Raw genomic sequence first — 23,922 nt, 5'->3', positions numbered from 1 at the left:
ATGCTTAAATAACATACCGGTTAAAGCCCCGCACATTTCAAGAGAACCCGACCCACTTCCTGGTTAAATCTGACCACTTCCGGTTTAGGCCTCGCCCAGTCTGAGTACGGATACGGATACAGATAATTCATGTGGTAAACAGATACAGATACAGATAATGCTGTACTCGCTTATTCCTATTATTTACTGTAGGAGCGGTCAGTAAAACAACGCGCATTTGTTCGTAGTGTCACAATAATCCGTCTCTTTATTCTATAACTGCAACAGAAACATGAATAAAATTGTCTTAAACAAAGAAATAAACGCTTGTCTCACAAAATGCGGTTGAAAATTAATTTTCCTTCCGCTCTCTAGTCACCCGCACACCTAGGTGAGGTCTAAATATAGAGTTAACACCCCCTGACGTCATCATCATTATCGTTAACATCATATCAACCTAATCAATTTTAATTGTAATCAGCATTATCCAAATACACGTATCAGTATAATTATAAATCACATACATGTGAAAAGGAGAAAACTAAAATCAGTGTAATGGCTTCAACACTCCGGCCCCTAATTGACCGTTAAAGGGCCCAGTCTCTCAGGGGGAAATCAGACATCTTAACCGCTGATGGGCTCTCTACCTTGTGGCAACATTCTTACTTTTGGATATGTCGTATCAAAACAATTAGACTAAACAAAGACCTCTCAGCAGGAAAAACGCTGCAGCCCTGAAGGTCTGAACACTCCCAACTGGGCTTTCAACTTCCAACTCCTACTGTTGAGTAGTCGTGTGTGACAAAGGTACATACCAAGCAAGGCGTGTGCCAATCAGGTGTCAGGGCTTCAGTCTGTGGGTTACCTGTGGAAGCAGGTTCAACACTACCAGGCTCATCAGAGATCCGCTGTCCTCTGTTGGATCTTGAGGTTCCTATAAGACGAATAAATAGTTTATGAAATGAAAACGATGTAGGTTTCCACTGTGGGAAACCAGGAAGCGCAGATATGGAGAAAGATTGTTCTGCAAATACTCCACCCACACTATTATAAATCATTATCCAATGTACAACAATTAACCAACGGTCACCTAATCTGAGAATGCAAACTAGACTGTCAAAGAACATCCCAATGCTGTAGGGGAAGCAGTCAGCAGGGCTCTACTTTAGTTCCTGGCATCTTTGTAGTTCTCAGCAGAGCTGCTGCATGTCAGAGTGTGTTCTAGTGGTGTGTGTGGTCACTTTGAGAACGGCCTTTAGGTAGTAGACTGGATTCCATACTTGCCAATCACCAAATGTGAGCATTATGGTATAAATTATGGCTTTTTCCAGACTATTTTAACATCCTTTTTTAATTAAGCATTTAGTTTGTAAACATTATGTTTGGCTGATTAAGTTTAATGAGGAATACTTTATGTTCATCCCTTACTTAAAAGGAGAGAGGACAATTTTTATGTTAATTGTGATCTCTATAAATATGCAAAAACTTTTGATTGAAACCCCCCCCCCCCCGACCTGAATTGGTGCAGGCAACACTGAGTAGCTACAGCTATGTGTACACGCTTCAACTGAGCTAAAACAGAAGTTAACGGGGCAAGTTTTAGAGCCTTTGTGCCTCTTAACAGACACACGATGCAATTAATATGTCTGTACAACATGAACAGGGCCCTTACGTAACATCCAGATACGTTTTAAACTCAGACATTGTTTTAAAAAAGTCATATTTATAGAAATGAAATGAGCAGTGAATCAGATAAATAGGGTTTTTCCCATAATCTTGGCTGTTGTCTATTCTTCATAGTGCATATATTTTAAAAAGTTGTCTATCTCCCCTTAATCATGCTACTGAGTTACTGTTCACCTGATTTCCCAAAGAGCTAAAGAGCCAGGGCACTACCCTCCTACACCCAGTTTTCTTTATTAAAAACTAAAACCTAAAGTGTAAGAGGCCCCATTGAAACAACAGGTGAATTTTAATGTTTGTATGAATATTATATTACATTATTGTATCACATTTAAAATTCCACCTTATTACCTGGCGTTGGTGTTGTAGGTACTCCATGTTCCCAGGTAAAGAGGCATTATGATGCCCCTCAGGTGTTGTAAGCGTTCCTTCAGCCTGACATAGGCTGCACTCTGCCTGCAAATGGTTAAACACAAACAGTTCATGTAACATCTGCATCCCATTGTTCTTTACATCATTTCATATGTTTAATTTGAAGGGTGCCCAGTAGTCGCTCTACAGTTAAGTTTCATTGAGTAACAAATAACAAGGTTATGTTTGCAGCTTGTGGAGATAACAAAATCAAGTCCATGCTTAAGAGAAAAAAATTCCTTTCTTAGGAGATGGTTATAGAGATGATAAATTAGGCTTGAATGACGTTTATGGACTCTTATGAGTCTGTTTACCTGCAGTTAACTAACTAGATTAAATGTGACCATGTGCAGAACAGACAGCACTGCACATGTTGATGAATGATGAAAGCAGAAATCTTTACAGAGGCAATGCCTCCTCAGATTTAAAATAACATCAACCAGACTGAAACTTAACCCAAATCAGCCTGTAGAAGTCTAATAAGTCTGTTTCCACCACTTCACATTTGACTGACTGGTACATTCAGACACATGTTGCACTGAGTCTGTCTAACCCTCGGTGTCTACATCTATATAGTATAACTTAGAAAAGTTGAGACCAGCCAAGTAACAGCAGCAAAAAGCAGTACACAACCAAAAACATGATGAAATACTAGCTCAAAAGTTTAAAATTTGCTATGCTAATACTGTAACACTAGCCCGTGAGAAGCTAACTAGCTATTGTTAGCACTGGCAAACCATGCTAGCTAATATAAAATGAGCTGCAAAAAATAGACTGCAAACACGTTAACCAGTGCTTAGTCTAATTAATAATGACTAAAACAGTGTTACATTACTTACCTAACGTTAGTTTCCATCAGTTTCTTCGTCCATTAGTGTCTGTAGCTCCGTCTGTCTGTGCTGCTGCCAGCGTGTGCTCTGCTCGTTCCTACTAACTGCACGTGCAGGTGGAGCCGCCCACTCAGCCACTCAGGCACCGTGTGGGTGGGGGATGGGCACAGGTGAGGTGGGGACCGGGGGAGTCAGGAACAGTGTGTTCTAAGGATCGGCAGCTGAATCCCGGAGGCTGGGACAGGAGGGAGGCAGGCCCAGGGTACGCTGGGGACCGGGGGAGTCAGGAAAGGTGTATTCCTCCCTTACCTCTTTGATCCACTGTGGGCTGGGTAGCAATCTATTTTATGGTATTGCTGAATTGTGTTTCACTAAATTATAATTTCATCCAAAAGAAAAATAGTTGTATTCACTTTAAAAATCCTTAATTATAGGGTTAATGGTTTTGCCAGAGTTTACATTTAGGAATTTTGAATTGAGCGGTGTTGCATTCAGGCCCTGTTTTCTTATCATTTAAAGCTTTAGACCATAGTAACTATTCATTACCTTATACACAAAAGCCTGAAATAAAACTAATAAACTGATAGCTGGTGACACGAACGGAAGCATTCATTTCAAACGCTGCCATGACACAGAGCAGATTTTAAAATCAGCTATGTATCCCCACTATACTTAGAATATTTTCAGCACTTGATGCCAGACAACCGTTTACAACAAGAGCTGACGCCGTTATCTCTGCTCTCTTTCAAGCCAGTAGTCTCTTTTGACAAAAACTGTAATTTTACATCACAAAACACGAGTTGCAGCTTTATCTCTGCCTCAAGTGGTTAGTTTGTTTTATTGTGTGGCTTTCTTAACTGTTAAGCAAAAGTAATGTGATTATCTGAGCTAGCTGCTGGTAAAGGATAACGTGTCCTGTGCTGTGCTCCATCACAACTGCCTTGATATGTGCAGGCAATCAGCCCTGGAGGGCCTATTTTATTGAGGGTATTATTATTATTTAAATAATAAATTAGAATGTGACGATTTGGTCATTTGTCACCAGCACCTCTCTTCTGTCATATTACAGTCTAATTGAGTCTGACCAACGTTACCCTTAGACGATGCAAGGCTTTTCATGTCGTTGCTACTGTGAGTTATACTGCTGCACCAGAACACTGCCTCGGGTCGTAACGTTGGTGCTGGGGTAATAGGATTGGTGGGGTACTGCTGGTTTGGGCAACTGTGCTACGAGGCAACTGCATAGGAGGTACTGGGACGAGGAGCAGGCCCGTGAGACACCATGGAGCTTGCCCTTATTGACTGCTGCTCCTAAACAGTGACATTGAGGTTGCAAAGTTTAACAACCAGAAGTCTGTGCATGACAGAGAGGACAAAACCTGGCAAAATAAACTAAAACTGTGAAAAATCTTGAACTAGAGTTACAGTATAGAAACTTGCAGCAAGCTGAGAGCAGCTACCTGTCTCTGTCAGCTAACGAATGTTAGCCACAAAGTTACTGGATGCAACTTGCAAGTAATGTTATTGCCGGCATTAACGGATTTATAACAATTAAATCTCAGTGCGAGAGAAAAAGAAAGCAAAGCACAGAGAGAGAGAACCAATAAAAGTGTGACTTCAACCATTAGGCTACAGTACAGGCAGGCTGTGTACAGCAACCAAGTTTACTGATCAGGAGGGACACCGCTCTCTCTTACTGGTGTTAGTGGAGCAGACTGTGCAATTAAATGGGCATTGCAAGCTTAGAACACAGCACGGTTCCACTGTACTATTTCTAGCAATGCTAACGGCATCTTCAGTTTGTATAGGCTAACAGAGCACTGTTAACTGCAGAATCACTTTATATAGGCTAACAGAGCACTGCTTAATGCAAACTCACTTTGTATAGGCTAACAGAGCACTGCTTAATGCAAACTCACTTTGTATAGGCTAACAGAGCACTGCTTAATGCAAACTCACTTTGTATAGGCTAACAGAGCACTGCTAACTGCAGAATCACTTTATATAGGCTAACAGAGCACTGCTTAATGCAAACTCACTTTGTATAGGCTAACAGAGCACTGCTAACTGCAGAATCACTTTATATAGGCTAACAGAGCACTGCTTAATGCAAACTCACTTTGTATAGGCTAACAGAGCACTGTTAACTTCAGACTCACTTTGTATAGGCTAAGAGAACTGCTTAATGCAAACTCACTTTGTATAGGCCAGGGGTCGGCAACCTTTACCACTCAAAGAGCCATTTAGACCCGTTTCACACAGTAAAGAAAACACTGGGAGCCACAAAACTCTTTTGAAATTTTAAATGAAATAACACTATATAACGTTTTTTTTTGCCTTTGTGCTATGTATAAACAAACTATACTGTGTTACATTTATGAAATCAATGAACGACTGCAGAGAAAATGAAATAACATTTCTGCATGCAACAAATCATTTTTAACTCCAAAAAAAACAAAAGACGTTGGGTTAACGGTTATTCCTCTTGCTCTTAAACAATTCTAGACAGCCTCAGAGACATCACCCCCCGTGTTTGGCCTTTTAGTGGTATCAACTGGATCATTTCTTCTTGTGGCCCAGTCGAGTTTACATACCGGCAGAACAGCGCTGTTTGTTTAATATCATCTTAGTCTTTAGATTCATCACAGGCAATTGAGAAGGCCACACCTAACTTGATGTCTTTAATTTGCTGTATGAACTAAATAAAATACATTTTAATTAAATATTCATTAAGTATTTTTTTAAAAGCTGAGCCGCATCAGAGGGATCAAAGAGCCACATGCGGCTCCGGAGCCACAGGTTGCCGACCCCTGGTATAGGCTAACAGAGCACTGCTAACTGCATAATCACTTTGTATAGGCTAAGAGATAACTGCTAACTGCTGCCTCACTTTGTATAGGCTAACAGAGCACTGCTAACTGCTGCCTCACTTTGTATAGGCTAACAGAGCACTGCTAACTGCTGCCTCAGTTTGTATAGGCTAACAGAGCACTGCTAACTGCTGCCTCAGTTTGTATAGGCTAACAGAGCACTGCTAACTGCAGACTCACTTTGTATAGGCTAACAGAGCACTGCTAACTGCAGAATCACTTTGTATAGGCTAACAGAGCACTGCTAACTGCTGCCTCACTTTGTATAGGCTAACAGAGCACTGCTAACTGCTGCCTCACTTTGTATAGGCTAACAGAGCACTGCTAACTGCAGAATCACTTTGTATAGGCTAACAGAGCACTGCTAACTGCAGAATCACTTTGTATAGGCTAAGAGAGCACTGCTAACTGCTGACTCACTTTGTATAGGCTAAGAGAGCACTGCTAACTGCTGCCTCACTTTGTATAGGCTAACAGAGCACTGCTAACTGCTGACTCACTTTGTATAGGCTAACAGAGCACTGCTAACTGCTGCCTCACTTTGTATAGGCTAACAGAGCACTGCTAACTGCTGACTCACTTTGTATAGGCTAAGAGAGCACTGCTAACTGCTGCCTCACTTTGTATAGGCTAACAGAGCACTGCTAACTGCTGACTCACTTTGTATAGGCTAACAGAGCACTGCTAACTGCTGACTCACTTTGTATAGGCTAAGAGAGCACTGTTAACTGCTGCCTCACTTTGTATAGGCTAAGAGAGCACTGCTAACTTAGCAGCCTCAGTTATTGTTTGTTCAGTCGGATCAATTAGTCAGTATTGGTATATTATGTCCTCCAGTTTCCCTCGGCTCTCTGATTACAGAGTTTCCTGGTGGACAGAAAGCTTTTCTTGTTGCTAATGTAACTGTAAACTCTAGCTACCATCAGATAGTTAGCTCAGTTAGCCATGCTGCCAAGATTGAGAGGTTGAAGCACTGGGGGAATGTTGGTGTTTACCTTGTGTTGGAATTTAAAATGTTATATGTGCTTAAACATTGTGTGTGATTTGCATTCTACATTTAAACCAAAGGTAAAAGCATTATTTCAGCATAAATGAAGACATGTTGGTCATGCATTAGGTTTGTTGTCATAGGTATATAGTTTGTTGTTTGTTATGTTAAGATGTTTTGCAATACTTCTGTTTTATGATATAAGATATTCTGGTATATTTTGTTATAATCCAGCTCTCCTAAATGTGTTAGAAGCAGAATTGATTGTTAGGGATGCTTCCTGAGTCTAGTTTCAGTCACTTTTACCCCCACTGATCTTTTCCTGAAATGAGGGTCATAAACCCTCAGTCACATTCCAATTGAAAGATAACAAATAGGCACACACACACACACACCACTGTGGCCAAGAGACCCCACCCTTTGTGAATAAGACCAGGGGGTCCAGGAGCAGAGAGTCAGACAAATTTGGGGGAGAGCCGTGTTAGGTTGACTCTGTATTTGTCTCTAGGATGTCCTATGTAATAAAATGGATTCACACATCCACATCTGAGATTTTGATACTAAGTGACTGAACCCTGAGAATGGAGCAGGATTTAGCTCCAACACCTGCTAGCACATCTCGGTGGGAGGAAGAGGTTGTTAGGGCCAGGGCATAGGGGAAAAAAATGCTGGTGCAAAGAAACACTCATGTCATGCCAGAACCAGAGCCATGCAAGCAAGCATCAGAACCGGGTTCAGAAGCCTCTCAGACGTCATGGCAGAGACTGGGAGACAGAAGAGAAGACACTGAGAAAGCTAAGAAGACAAACGGAGAGAGTGACCAAGCAAGGGTATATCTCTGACTATTTTTTTGTTGTCGTTGTATTATTCTGCTGACAGTCTGTGAGTTGAGCATCTTGCTGTTGTACTAGTAAGAATTATATGCTGGTTTATGGTTGTGTTGTTCAATTGCTTTAGGTTTGGACTGAAATATTGGCTTAAGATATTTAACATGACAAACAGTATATTATGTTGTATACAAAATATAATATATCATATAATAATATCGCTGTACATGTACAGATACAAGGAATATATGCTTAGCATTTAACCTATTCTAACTAGTTAGGAGTAGTTTGCAGCCGTAGTCTGCAGTCCTCCCCTTAACCTGCAATTAGGCTGTGGCATTGGGATGAACCATGCTGGGGCCACACTGCTGTGAAAGGGCCACACTGCTGTGAAAGGGCCCTGAACGTCATTTATGGTCACCCTCTCCGTGACAGTCTGATCTGATCCATATCTTTATAATGGAGTAAACTGGAGATAATTTTTTTCTAACTGAATTTTCAGTTTTATTGGCCGTATCTATTTACTATATTTATGCTCTCAAGCTCAAATAAAATCTAACTATTTAATAAATTGGCTGTAAAAGTTTTAAACTACATTGCAGAGATGAGTGAAAGACAGGAATCTGCTCAGATGAGATCTTAATGAGTGCAACATGGACATGTTTATTTAAAGCAGCTGCGTCTATTGGTATTAGGATCCCTAAACTTGGATTAAAACACTTAAAATAAAGTGTTATTACAAAATAAATGAACAAGACTTACCTTAAAATAACCTTATTGTAATATGATTAAAGTTGAGATTATAATAACATGTAACCCTCTGTATGGACCATGCTAAGGTTGCAGGGTTAAGGTGTGACACACATTTCTGCTCCGGGTAACACCGATCAGGTTTGGCATCGGCTCAACCAGACGTCCATACACGTAGGCCTGATCTCTTCCGTCATCTTTAGCTGTGGAACTAATTTTTAAATGTGCACGTGGCACCTGTTCACCAAAATGAAACATTGGTTCATTTTAGTTATTTATACCCCGTACACTTAACCAGTGTCCAAGTATCTACTATGTTAAAATGTTTTTTGATTTCTGCTCTCCTTTGAATTTCCTGGTAATGTATCAATTATAGAGAAAAAGAACTACTGTAATTAAATAAAACATATAAACACATATGAATATGTGTATGTATACACATATGTACAAGTAAACAAATATATAATAGTAATACCATATTAGAAATAATTGTTTATACTTAAAATTATTAATTGATATTCTTAGTATTTTTTTCAAAGAATAAAGCCTAAATACATATGTATATATATACACATGTGTACACAAACAAATTTAAAATAGTCTCATATTAAAAATAACTTTTCATAATTATAATTATTAATTGATATGTTTATAGTGTTTTTTTCAAAGAATAAAACCTTTTTCAAAGGACGTTTGATGATTAAATGGTATTTTGGTAAAACTAATTTAATAACATTAAAGTTCTGATCACATTAAAGTGAATAGACCAAAGATATTCACAAAATATGAAGCTTATATGATATACACACTTATACACTTTGTCAGGTGAAAGACCCCACCAGTGCAGTTTCACACACTGTAATACCCCCTCTGACCACTAGGGCACACACACTTTGTGTGAAAATCAGACCAATGGGGACCATTTTTTTTTTTCAAGAAAATTGCACCAGGGCTATCAGCAGGCTGTTTTCTATTGATTCCAATGCTTGTGCCTCTGGGGACCGGGTTTCGGTCCCCACGGGAAAAACATATGTCATGAGTCATATGTCAGGTCAGGGACCACACCAGGATATAAGAACGCACACACACACACACACACACACACACACACACATACCTTGTGTGGAAATAAAAAAAATAAAAAAGAACCAAAAACAAAAAAATCACACTGATCATAAAAAAATAAAAAGTTAAAAAAAGAAAGTTATATTGAGTATAAAAACTCTTGTTCATTACATTTTACTTCATAATTGCAACTGCATGTGTTGTATTCATTGTTGCAAAACGTTCTGTATATAGTTTATTTGTTACCATGACAATACCATTGATCTGAAGCTTGATGCTGTCATGTAAATAGTTTTCAAATCAGCAATAAATATAAAGTTTTTTGATCAACTCATATCAATTGCATGCTTAAATAACATACCGGTTAAAGCCCCGCACATTTCAAGAGAACCCGACCCACTTCCTGGTTAAATCTGACCACTTCCGGTTTAGGCCTCGCCCAGTCTGAGTACGGATACGGATACAGATAATTCATGTGGTAAACAGATACAGATACAGATAATGCTGTACTCGCTTATTCCTATTATTTACTGTAGGAGCGGTCAGTAAAACAACGCGCATTTGTTCGTAGTGTCACAATAATCCGTCTCTTTATTCTATAACTGCAACAGAAACATGATAAAATTGTCTTAAACAAAGAAATAAACGCTTGTCTCACAAAATGCGGTTGAAAATTAATTTTCCTTCCGCTCTCTAGTCACCCGCACACCTAGGTGAGGTCTAAATATAGAGTTAACACCCCCTGACGTCATCATCATTATCGTTAACATCATATCAACCTAATCAATTTTAATTGTAATCAGCATTATCCAAATACACGTATCAGTATAATTATAAATCACATACATGTGAAAAGGAGAAAACTAAAATCAGTGTAATGGCTTCAACACTCCGGCCCCTAATTGACCGTTAAAGGGCAATTTACACATTTATTCATGGGAAGCATACACTCAAAAGTCCTTTGTGACAATATATTTAAGATTGTCCATAGAATGTCCAATATAATCCACAATAAATAATCCATTAAGGTTCGATAGTCCGTTTTGTGAAACAAGTTCATAAGGTTCAACAAAAGAGTTCAATGTAGATCCATGTTTGAGAAGAAAAAAGAGAAACAAGGTTCAGCCAAAGTCCTTTCAGGGGTTTAGTAATAAAAAGGGGCATAGGTCGGACCGGTGTCATCAGGGCAGGTCTTGTAGAAGGCAGAGCTTTGTGATGGGCCTTTCCAAGGAGCCATTTTGTGTCCTGATCTTGACTCGACGTATGTGTCCCTTTTTATCGGGGAAGATGTCCGTGATTCTGCCCATGGGCCAGGAGTTGCGTGGTGAGCTTTCATCGATGATCAGAACTATATCTCCATGCTTTAGATTCTTTTTAACCTTATTCCATTTCTGTCTTTCCTGTAGTAATGGGAGGTATTCCCGTGTCCAGCGTTTCCAGAAGAGATCAGCTATATATTGGGTCTGTTTCCATCTTCTTCTGGAATAGGTATCACTTTGGTCAAACAGTCCAGGGGGAAGAGTAGGTTTTCTCCTCATTTGAAGCAGGTGGTTGGGTGTCAGAGGTTCTGGATCTTTCACATCCTGAGACAAGACTGTGATGGGCCGGTCATTCATGATTGCCTCTACTTCGCATAGAGCTGTTTGGAGACTCTCGTCATCCAGGGTCTGTTCCCTTGTGATAGAGTAGAGGATCTTTTTGATTATCCGAATGAGCCACTCCCATACTCCTCCATGGTGAGGTCCGTAGGGAGGATTGAATGTCCATTTGATACCTTCAGTGTGAATCGAATGTTGGATTTTACTGAGGTTAAGATGAGAAAGTGCTTCTCGAAGCTCCCGTTCTGTCCCAACAAAATTCGTACCGTTGTCGGAAACAATCACCTTTACTTGGCCTCGTCTGCAAATGAATCGTCGGAGTGCAGAAATGCAGGAGTCGGTATCCATTGAGTACGCCATCTCTAGGTGTACAGCTCTGCTTGCTAGGCCCGTAAACAAGGCTCCATACCTTTTAACTTTGCTGCGGCCACGCTTGGTTTCTATAGGACCAAAGTAGTCCAGTCCAGTATAAGTAAAGGGTGGCAAATCAGGTGTTATCCTGTGTAGAGGTAAGTCAGACATCTTTTGTGTCATTGCTGTGCCATGCCATCTCCTGCAGAGTACACAATCCCGTGTTATACTTCTCGCTGCAGAGTTTGCACTAATGATCCAGTATTTTGTTCTGAGTTTTGCAATCTTTTGATTTCTGCCACAATGACCGACCAAGGCGTGGGTGTGGTGTAGGAGTATTTTTGACAGGTGACTGTCCTTGGGCAGAATGGCTGGATGCTTGGTTTCCTCTGGCATTGCCAGCTTACTTAGTCTGCCTCCAACTCTCAGGATTCCATTTTGAAGGATGGGATCTAATTTGTAGATCCTACTGTTTCTTTTTATGGGTAAGCCCTTTAGTAGAGCGGTCACCTCATCTTGGAAGGATTGGTGTTGGACATAGGACACAAGTGATTGCTCGGCCTTTGCTAGATCTTCCACAGACAGCTGTGACCCAGGTGGGTCCAAGACACTGATTGTTCTTATTAGATTTGATTGTCTCAAAGTTTCTTTGAATTTTAGGAGTCAGGCTGTCGATCGAATTACTCTGTCCCATGATGAGAAGTGCTCAATAAAACGAGTTAGAGGACTTAGATTCTGCCCCACACTCCGGATCACCGTCAGACAGCGTGGGTGGTACTTGGATCACTGGCCAGTTTGTTTCAGATTGCATCAGGAAATTTGGCCCTCTCAGCCAGTGTCCTTCTTGAAGAAAGGTCTCAGCTTTCATGCCCCTCGAAGCACTGTCTGCCGGGTTAAGTCCAGTCTTTATGTGGTGCCATTGGGATTTGTTTGTCAGATCACGAATAATGGACACTCTATTAGCCACATAGGTTTGAAACCTTCTAGCGTCATTTTGGATGTATTTTAGGACAGCAGTGCTGTCAGTCCAAAAAACTGAGTCTCCGAGGGTTAACTCAAGCTCTCTCCTTAACATCCGGTCCATCCTAGCAGCAAGGACTGCGCTGGCAAGTTCCACCCTTGGGATAGTCACCACCTTTAATGGTGCTACTCTGGCCTTCCCAATCACAAACGTAATGTGAGGTAGTCCACCATCACGAGTCAGTCTCAGATAACTGACTGCCCCATAACCTCACTCACTTGCATTGCAGAAGTGGTGCATCTGTGCTCCTGTAACTTCAAAATCTGGTGGTCTAAGACATCTCCTGATTCTTAGGCTGGAAATCAGGTTAAGGTCTTTAAGCCACTCGTTCCATTTATGTGTGTAAGCAGTTGGTATCGGCTCATCCCATCCACAATTTAACATGCACAGGTCCTGCAGTATTCCTTTTCCGGTCAGCATGACTGGTGCTAGGAAACCTAGAGGATCGTAGATTGAGTTCATTACAGACAGAATGCTTCTGCGGGTAATTGCTGGTTGTTTCGGGGTGATTGAGAAGAAAAACATGTCTGACTCAATGTCCCATCGCATGCCAAGAGCTCTTTCTAGGGGCAGTTTGTCTTTATCAAGGTCTAGATCTTTAACCTCTTTTGTTCTCTCTTCAGCTGGAACAGAGGCAAAGACTGCTTGACTGTTACTGATCCATTTGGTGAGCTTAAAGCCAGCTGTGGCGCATACTGATCTGAGCTCCTTTACCAGACCGATTGCTTGGCTCTCATTTGCAACAGATTTGAGACAATCGTCTACATAAAAGTTATGACGAATGGTGCTGAGGACGTCAGCGCCACACTTTCCTTCATTATCATTAGCCATCTGCTTCAGTGCAAAATTGGCACAGCGTGGTGATGAGACTGCTCCGAAGAAATGCACCATCATCCGGTACTCTGCTAGCGGTTGCTTGGTGTCACCATCTGGCCACCACAGGAATCTGAGAAAGTCCACATCATCTTTAGGTATTTTTACTTGATGGAACATTCCTTCAATGTCCGCCATCACTGCTACTGGTTCCTGTCGGAATCTAAGGAGTACACCCAACAAGGTGTTCGTAAGGTCAAGACCCTGTAGCAGCTCAGAGTTCAGGGATGTTCCTTGAAATGAAGAGGTACAATCAAACACTACTCGTATTGTCTTTTTTCTTTTGTGGTAGACACCATGGTGAGGGATGTACCACAGTCTACCATCTTTGCGGGGGAGTTGTTCCTTTGGCACTCTTTCTGCATGCCCTTTTCTCAAGACATCACTCATGAAGCCATTATAGTGCTTCCAAAAGGCTTCATTTTTCTGGAATTTGCGGGCAAGACTCAGTGCTCTTTGTTCCGCCACTGTCTTGTTGTTCGGCAGGCTGATGTTATCCTGACGGAACGGAAGTCGTATTTCATAGTGGCCCTCTTTTCTATTAACTGAGCTATACATTACATGTAAGAATTTCTTGTCTTCAAATGAGTTTTCTTGTTTTTCATTGTAGGCCAACTCTGAGAAGTCCTGGTTGTATTGGTGTACAAGAAGCTCCTCCAGCTTAACCACCGATATGTAAATGTGCTGTATTTATATAGCGCTTTTCCAGTCTTAACAACTGCTCAAAGCGCTTTTACATCTACAGGAAACATTCACCATTCACACACATTCATACACTGTGGCCAGGGCTGCCGTACAAGGTGGCACCAGCTCATCAGATAAACATTCATACTCCGATGCGCAGCACCGGGGGCAACTCGGGGTTCAGTGTCTTGCCCAAGGACACTTCGACAGTGACTGCAGGGGCAGGGATCGAACCACCAACCTTCCGATTGGCAGGCAACCGCTCTACCACTGAGCCACAGCCGCCGATATCTTGTTGGACGTTATCCGAGGTCGACCATGCTCATCCATAGATACAGTACTGCAGAGAGGTCCATTTATAGTCCAACCTAGACGTGTTAGGACTGCGTAAGGCCCCTCTCCTTGGCTATTGATCACTCTCAGTGGCTCCATAGCCTTTGGGACATTTGCACCGATCAATAGGCCCACTTCTGCCTTGATGGGTCTTAAGTGGACATCCTTTAGGTAAAGCCATCCTTTTATGTCCATTTCTGTAGGAATGTTTTCTTCACTAACAGAAATGGCGTTTTGTGTGAAGACCTCAGGAAGCTCTATAAAGCTATTGCCATCAAGGTTACATACTTCCAGTCCTCTCATAGCATGGGTTTTCACATGCTTTTCATGACCCATCGTTCGGAGTAGGATCTCTGTTTTCTTTCCTCTGACAGACAATTGTTCCATCAGTTTCTCCGTGACAAAAGTAGCATTGCTTCCAGGGTCTAGAAACGCATAGGTTTCTATCGAACAGCTACCTTTATGTGCCTTTATCCTTACGGGTACCACAGCTAGCTTGTAGTCTGTGGTTCTGTTTCCTGTTTGTGCTGCCGATGACACCATAGCAATTTGTGCTGCTGATGACACTTTAGCAATGTTATTGCTCCTGTTGTCTGAATCCTGCTTAACTGCTGGCTTTGGATTTCCTGGAGTAAAGTTCTCTATATGAAGGACAGTCGGATGTTTCTTCTCACAGGAACGACACGTGAGACGTTTCTTGCATTCTTTACTCATATGACCTTTAATCAAGCAGGCAAAGCAGAGTCCATTTCTCCGAAGCAGCTCAACTTTCTCTTTGTGGGGAATCTTTGTTATGATTTCACATTTTTCCATCACATGATCCCCTTTACAGAAAGCGCAAGGCTTGACAAAAGAGTCGAAGGCTGTACGGATACCCTCTGGCTTGTCTCTCCTGTTCTGTACATTGGTCTTCATGTTTGTTTCTGTCTTGGGAAGGACAGTCGTAGCAAAGCTTTTCTTGCTGCTAGATCTCATGAATGGTAAGTCTCTTTTGGATTTCCTCCCATTTGTGCTTCCAGCAGGATCATAGATATCCCCAAAAACAGGATCTTGAATGATTCTGGCTTGTTTTTCCACAAACAGAACAAGGTCATGGAATTTAGGCCTCTGCTGTGTTCTTTCAGTGATGTTACATACAACGGACCGCCACTTCTCTCGAAGTTTAAATGGGAGTTTGGCAACAAGTCTTTTCATGTTAGATGGTGAGTCCAGCTCTGACATGTATGGAAGCTCCTGAACTGCATTACCACAACCTCTTAGATAGAGGGCGTAGTTGTGAAGTGCCTTTCCATCATCTGTACGAATTGGGTTCCAGTTTAAGGCCTTTTCGACGTATGCAGATGTGACTTTAAAATCGTCGCCAAAATGATACTTAAGTAGGCGCTTTGCTTCCTCGTAACCAGTTGTTGCGTTCATGTGAAAGCAGCTTTGAACGAGCTCTTTTGGCTGACCTACAGTATACTGTTCCAGGAAGTACAGCCGATCCTCGTTACTGTTGGTTTTGTCCTCGATGTTATGCTTAAAAGCCTTCATAAACGGCCTGAAAGTGAGAGGATCACCGTCGAACACCAGCACCTCCCTTTTCGGGAGTTTAGAGTCTTTCTGCTGTATCACCAACAGATCCGCCAGGTCGGTTTGTCTTTGTATGATGTTTGTGAGGTCGATGCTCTGAGCCGTTTCACCTCTGGGAGTGGATTCGCCACGCCTGCGTGGTCCCTCTGACACAACAACCCTGAATGGGGGGAGATTCGTTGTAGTCCTTGGTGCTTGCTCAGACCTTTTTGTAAATCCAGTTAGTGGTGGGTACCGAGTGTGGATCATTTTCTGTAAAGGTGTTTTAGGTATGGTTCCTATCCGTGCAAACTCCAGTTGCGCCAGGCTTCCTTCTATTCTATCAGATGCATCAACTTGGTCATCCGTTTCTTTTCCAGGTTCCGAGGCTTCATCACTCTCAAATTCCTCCAGAGCCTTTAGCCTCGCATCAGCTGCAGCAATGTCTGCTTCCAAATCCAAGGACTCCATTTTTAGACCCAGCTGATGCTTCTCCCTTTCTAGTTCGTGTTTCCTTTTGAGAGCTTCAGCTCTGGCCTGCAGAGCAGCTTTGTCTGCAGCGGCCTTCATGCGTGCTGAAACAACGGATGATGATTTTGATCCTTTAGAGCTCTTTGATCCAGTCTGTGAGACACTGTCCCCAGCATCCACAAGAGCTTGTGGGTCAGACTGCGTTTTGATCCATTGCTCCACCTCATTTAGAAAAACATTGTAATCCGCCATTTTGGGCTTGTACCAGTCCAAAGTTTCAATCATTCTCACATCCTCAGGCAGCAGTTCCTGAACAGATTCATGACACCTCATAAATTCATTTTGCAATCTTAGGAATTCATTTGTACCTTCATTAATACTGGCAACATCAGCGCCCTCTTTCATCAGTGTTTTTATTTCATTCATTTTCCGTGTGCAGTGGGAGAGTTTCCCTCTGCGTGATGCGCTGAGTGACAAGGAACGCTTTCCTTTGTTGCGCAGCGTCCGTCTCAGTGAACCCAGCGTCCGTGACTCCACCTTCAATTCCTTCTGCCATTGTTACGGTTTTCGTTCTCAGCCTTTAATATTAGTTTTTATACAGTTTTTTCCTAGTACATCCGACAGTTTTATTTGGATTTTCGTTAGTATTTTGGTAATTTGTTTATTTGAATTCCTTTATACGCACAGCCGTGCTTTATGTCCGTTCCAGCCAGTTTGGATTATCTGAATTCCTTTATTTCCATGAGCGTATCCTTTTATCTTTGGAAACATTTTCCTCATGTAGACCTTTTACTTTTATTCCCCTCTGCTTGTGATATGTTCATTCATATCTGAGCGTCACTTTGAAGTTTTCCTCTTTCCGTGTAGAGATGTAGATCCGCGGTGTGCAGCTACAGTTTTAGTGAGTTGGTAGTTTAGAGGCAGTCTCATGGATTCGTCTGTCTGCTTATCAAACAATTCATTCATTCGTTTGTCACTTGTGAGTGTTTGACCGTAACCAGGTTCAGAAAACAGCGCTGTCTCTCGTGTACTCACGGTAACGGAGAAATCAGATCCTGGCAGCAGTCCAGATCAGTCCCGTATAAGACACTGACTCCGGTCTCATTCACTCATCTCCACGTTGGCTGGCGTCTCTACTCGCGTTCCGATGGATTAATTTTCAACTTATTGTAGGAGCGGTCAGTAAAACAACGCGCATTCGTTCGTAGTGTCACAATAATCCGTCTCTTTATTCTATAACTGCAACAGAAACATAAATAAAATTGTCTTAAACAAAGAAATAAACGCTTGTCTCACAAAATGTGGTTGAAAATTAATTTTCCTTCCGCACTCTAGTCACCCGCACACCTGGCTCAGGTGAGGTCTAAATATAGAGTTAACACCACCTGACGTCATCATCATTATCGTTAACATCACATCAACCTAATCAATTTTAATTGTAATCAGCATTATCCAAATACACGTATCAGTATAATTATAAATCACATACTTGTGAAAAGGAGAAAACTAAAATGGCTTCAACATTTACTGTTCAATGCGTTGCACGAGGCAGTTGCTTTACACAAGACCATTTGATGGCGGATTGCAGAGGAGCAGCCACATTGCCACTCCACTCAGCCACAATACGTAAGTATTATGAATAGCCTACATAATCAAATTGTGGTTTAACTTTTTAATGCTGGTTGAAATAACCTAAGTTGACCGTGTTTCAGTCTAGTACAGGCCTCACAATAAAGTAAACTCAGAGCTAGCTAACATTAGCCGTAGACTTTTCAGAAGGAATTTTTAACTAGAACTGCACGCAGTTTCAACGGGGTCCAAGCCTCCCCGCGCCAGTCGCCCCCAGCGACCCGGGGAGCGCGCCAATCCTTACCCCGCTGCGAGGACCGCCTCGGGAGCGGGCCTAGATGCTATCCGTCAAATTTCGTAAAATTCGGACGAGCGGTTCATGAGATATACACTTTATTTGTATTTGTAGCGCCCCCTAGTGGCCAATGTTCGTCAAATTTGGTACAGAGCCTCAGGGGGTCATAGCAAGTAATATTGTAAAGTTTGGCTTTGATAGCATTTATCTTGGCCGAGATATGGCAACGGCAATGTTTTCATAGCTAGCTACAAAACTTTGTTTGCGCGTAACACACGCAATTTTTATCCTATAAAAAATCTTTATATAACTTTGTGTCAGTTCGGTCTGGAGATGCTATGTGCCAAGTTTCGTGCAGATCCATTGCACGGTCTCGAAGGAGTTCGGGAAAGTTGTTTTTTGATAAATCACGATTTTTCATGCATTAAAGTCTAGGCGAAAATGGGCGTGGCCTATATCACGAGATTCATTAGGATCCAGGGAACGCGTGGATGTAAGGTTTTTAAATTTCCGATGTACGGTTTGGGAGTTATAGGGCTAAACGTGTTTTTCTCTGCTATAGCGCCACTTAGTGGTAGAAGTGGGTCAATTTTTTTGGCTGAGGTCTTTGCGGACTTTCGGACCAGACCTGAAAATGGCCACCATGTACGGTTTAGGCTGCAGCACCACTTTTATGAAGAGAAGAATAATGATGATGAAGAATAATAATGGAAAATCCTAGCGAAAACAATAGGGTTCCACAGCCCTGCTGTGTGAACCGCGTATCGCCTTGCGATTACTGCGGTGCACGCATCCTCGGGCTTGGACCCCTAATAATGGAAAAGAAGGAATCCTAGCGAAAACAATAGGGTTCCACAGCCCTGCTGTGTGAACCGCGTATCGCCTTGCGATTACCGCGGTGCACGCATCCTCGGGCTTGGACCCCTAATAAGAGGAAGAAGAAACTGTACGAAAACAATAGGGTTCCACAGCCCTGCTGTGTGAACCGCGTATCGCCTTGCGATTACCGCGGTGCACGCATCCTCGGGCTTGGACCCCTAATAATGGAAAAGAAGGAATCCTAGCGAAAACAATATGGTTCCACAGCCCTGCTGTGTGAACCGCGTATCGCCTTGCGATTACTGCGGTGCACGCATCCTCGGGCTTGGACCCCTAACAATTAATCCTAGGCGAAGCGGTTTAATGCTACGGTTAAGGAAAGTATAGTGTGTGTAATGTTAGGGTTAACGGTTAACCCTTTTTATATTTATTTCTACTAACTAAGCGTAGTAGTCTGTGTTGTAACGTTGTTAACGTCACGCAGGCATGCAGCAGAAGCAGCTACAGGACGGTCAGGCGCCACGGAGTCGGGTTGTTGGTAAGTAACGTTGGCTTAACGTCAGTGTTTATTTAGCTATATGTAACTGTCTGACTGTACATTTCTTCACCGTTCTAGCTAAAACTAGCAAACTGAAGTCAACGTTAGTGGAAAAAAAACTAGCTATCTTAACCGTATGCATTAGCCACATCGCCTCAGATCAGGTTGCAGACGGCCCATTAACTTTCCAAAATTAATAAAAAATTGCCTTATTGACACAGGATGTGAGGCACTCACGAGTCTTCCCTTAACAGACATGGCCACTTTTTGATAATCCCAGATGCAATTTGTGTCATGCAGTACACATGTGTTATTTTCACCTGTAATAAAATGGTGTATTTAAATATTTCAGCAGAATGGGGTCCCTAAACAGCCTTGGCATTGCATGAATTTAGTCTAACTAGAAAACTGAGACTGTTGTGGACTCTTAAATGTGTGAGGAATTCTTAAATCTTGTCAAACGTTTTTGGCAACAATGAAATAGTGTATCTCAAGTCTTGGTGGCTCAATGTGGTATTTTGGTGGTAACTTGACAATCTTTTTTATCAATTCTTGAGTGGTCAATAATGGTTAAATTTAACATCAAATCTGTGTAAGAAATTATATCAACCCAAACATAGCTGTAAAAACTTATAATTTACAAGAAAAACGGCCATGGAAATATATGATGGCCATGTGGGTGTGTAAGGGTTTATATACTCTCAATAGGCGCCTAACACACTGTTTATTACAGATGTTATAATGTTATATTCAAACATAATGTGTTTTTTCAACTTTTGTATTGTTTAGCCTAGCTACAAGGGGGAGAAACATCCTAAAGTGAGCACATCGCTGCACAGTGATCAACAACATACAGCTGAAGACGATTTTCAGGTAAAAACGTTAATGCGATTATGTCTGAATGTGTAATAATGTTCTGTGACAGTTTGGGTGTTGATAGTGAAGCACTAGTCTTCAGGGTTGTTTATATAATTAATGGCACATAAATGGTTAGTTAATGTGTGTGTTTCTGTTTTTATGTTCAGGTGAATTTCTCACAGCAACCGTTTGGATGCTGAGCATCGAGGGTCCGGTGGATGGGCCTCCACATCCCAACTTCGTGGCTGGGATGGCAGCTTTGTTTTCGAGCTACTACATCTTTAATCTGGTGTACCAGGAGCAAGCTGTATTTTATTTTTACTGTTATTAACAGTAACTAACAGTAATTTTACAAGATTTTGCTGGCAACTTTTTTTGTCAGGTGTTTACTGTAAAATCTACAGTCAAATTCGTTACAGTGTATGCATTGTCTAACCCAGAGTTAGAATGAACCTGGCTTAACAGTAGGAATCAATATTAGAGTTGCCGGAAGGAAGGTTAAATACGCCTTTTACAGCCTGAAAAAATGTCAATATAGCTTTACTTTTAAGCCATTAATTTTAAAATCCTACATCAGAATACCCTGATATTACCTGAGAGACACCGTGGATATGTGTTGTCTCCCCCAGACTTGAAATGAAGCTGGCATATCATCAGGATTCCGTTTAAATTAGCCTGAAGAGTAAAATATGCCTTTAACAGCCTGAAAAAGATTTAAAATGTACCCTTAATTAGACATTTAAAGCTTTAATTTTAAAATCCTACATCAGAATGGTCCTAAATTACCTGATTGACCCAATGGATATGTAGTGTCTAACCCAGAGTTAGAATGAACCTGGCTTAACAGTAGGAAAACATTTTAGAATGGCCTTAAGGATAGTTAAATATTCCTTTTACAGCCTGAAAAAATGTCAATAAAGCTTTACTTTTAAGCCCTTAATTTTAAAATCCTTCATCAGAATGCTTTGACATTATCTGAGAGACACTCTGGATATATGATGTCTCCCCTAGACTTGGAATGAAGCTGGGATATAGGGATAAGCCGAGTATCCGGCTGAAACGAGTATCCGGTACGGATAAAGCACATTTGCCGAGTACAAGTATTATCCGAGTAATAGAGTCAATATCTGTACTCGGATTGAATAAAACTCCTCATTGGGTAAACTGACTGTGTCTGCGTTCTGTGATAGGCTAGTCACAGCGCCAGTCACAGCGTCCCTCCCCTACACTACTCTGTGATAGGCTAGTCACAGCGTCCCTCCCCTACACTACTCTGTGATAAGCTAGTCACAGCGCCCCTCTCTACACACATACAGATTCCTTGTGTTGCTGTGTGCCGCTCTGCTGCTCACTCTCACTCGCACACACTCTGATCACGGAGCAGTGAACAGCTCTTTCACTAAGTCACTCAGGGTTGCGGGTCTTTTCCGGTAACATTTAGGCTTTCTTCAGCTTCAGGTTTTGTTTTTTTTACTTCGGTTCAAACTATTACTTACTTAGTAATCAGTAGATTTCTGTTAAACTTGGGGTTTGTTCAGACTCAGTGCTTGTTAGACTGCAACTCGCGTTGCGCCGGAGTTTTTTTTTTATTTTATTTTTTAAACCGCCTGATGGCTGTAAACAGTTATTTTTTGACTGTCTGAAACATTATTGCTGTATTTTATAAAAAAAAAACATAAAAGGGAGTTGTGGTATAAATAAATAATATTACAAATTATGATACACACACAAACCCCCCCCCCCCCCCCATGATCAGTGATACAGAATAATGACTGATACAGATGTTGTGGTTTGGGTTTTTGTTGGGGGTTGTTTTCCCCGTTTGGCCTTCCCTGTGTTTTTGTCTCGGTTTTCTCCCTAGTCTGGTGTTATGGATCCTGTCTTATGTTTCCCTGTATCTGTGTGTTCTGCTTCCTGTTTTTGATAGTCAGCTTCCTGTCTTGTCTTGTCTTGTCTAGCTTCACTTTGTTTGTCTGATTGTCCTGCCCCGCCCTAATGTGATCCACCTGGTGTCTCACCTGTTCCCCATTACCTTGTTACCTCTTGTATTTAACCCCGGTGTTCCTCTTGTTTTGTGTCAGATCGTCCTGCCAGCTTTGCCAGTCTGCGTGAAATGTTTGTCTTGTTCGTCTGCCCTCCTGCCCGACTGTGCCTGCTGCCTGTTCCCCGCTTTTCCGTGAGTTTTTCCCTGTGAAGTCTTCCCTGCCTTGCCCCCCCCCCCCCCCCCCCCCCCCGTTTTTTGGATTGTGGATTTTTGGATTTTGTTTGTTACCTGTGCTTGGATGAACTCTTGTTTGAAATAAACCCTGCTTAAGTTCTCTGCTACTCTGCATTTGGGTCCTCCTTCCGCTCCCCTAACAACAGAGAGTACTTCAGCTGACACTGCACCACCAGATAGAGTTTGCTTAACCTTGCAGGACAGTGAGGGTCAATTCAGTGACAATGAAAACAGTGGCAGTAGCACCCACCTTTCCCCCACTGAGACCAATATTGCATCTAGGGATGGAGGTCCTCCTCCACCAAAGGCCAAGAGGACTTCTGCAGTGTGGAACTTTTTCAGTGTTTCTGAAAAAGTTAAGCAGAGATAGAGGCCAAGCTAAGCAGAGATAGAGATGCAAAACATTACAACACAACATCTCTACATAACCATCTGCTCACATTCATCTTCCTCTTCACCAATACTCACTGCATTTGCAGCAAAGCAGATGTTCTCAGCAAACCATCCCCGGTCAAAACATATTACAGAGATGATTGGTAAAATGATCTGCACTGATCTTGAACCTTTCTCTGTGGTGGAGAGGAGAGGCTTCAAGACACTTGTTGGCTTTTTAGAGCCCAAGTATAAGATCCCATCGAGGCATTATTTCAGTCGAACTGCAGTGCCTGAGCTGTATGAGGCAATGAGAGGGGAGATGGTCCAGTCACTTAAGGCAGCTGAAGGAGGTGTTATCAACCTCACTACAGATCTCTTGACCAGCAATCACAATGCACATGCATATCTCTGTCTTACTGGGCACTGGTGTGAACGTGTAGGGGAAGCTTCAGTACAGAGGAAAGCAGGGCTGCTAAATGTTGGTGTGCTAGACATTGAGCACACATCAAACAACATTCTGTGCTGTCTTAAGGAAAAGATGAGAGAGTGGGAAGAGTCTGTTGGTCAGTCTGTCACAATACGGTTTGTTGTTTCAGACAATGCAGCAAACATGGTGAAAGCTTTGACTGAATTTGGGCACATCCGTTGCGTGTCCCATACGCTTCACTTGGTGGTGATCAAAGCACTGGAGAAGGACAGGGTTGTGACATCCCTTCTCTCTAAAACCAGGATCATATCTGGCCATGTTCATCACTCAAGCAAAGCTAGCAACAGACTACATGAGCTGCAAACACAGTTGAACCTCCCCCAGCACACTCTCATAACAGATGTTAAAACAAGGTGGAACTATACGTTCTAGATGCTCCAGCGGCTGGTGGAGCAGCGCAGGGCTGTGCAGATTATGACACAGGAGTCCAACATGGGTAAAGCTCCAACAATCATCTATCCAAATGAGTGGGGGTTAG

Source organism: Etheostoma spectabile, unplaced genomic scaffold (assembly GCF_008692095.1).
Source record: "Etheostoma spectabile isolate EspeVRDwgs_2016 unplaced genomic scaffold, UIUC_Espe_1.0 scaffold00019122, whole genome shotgun sequence".
In the NCBI taxonomy this organism is placed as follows: Eukaryota; Metazoa; Chordata; class Actinopteri; order Perciformes; family Percidae; genus Etheostoma; species Etheostoma spectabile.
The sequence above is the reverse complement of the archived record's forward strand: the minus strand, read 5'-3'. Positions refer to the sequence as shown.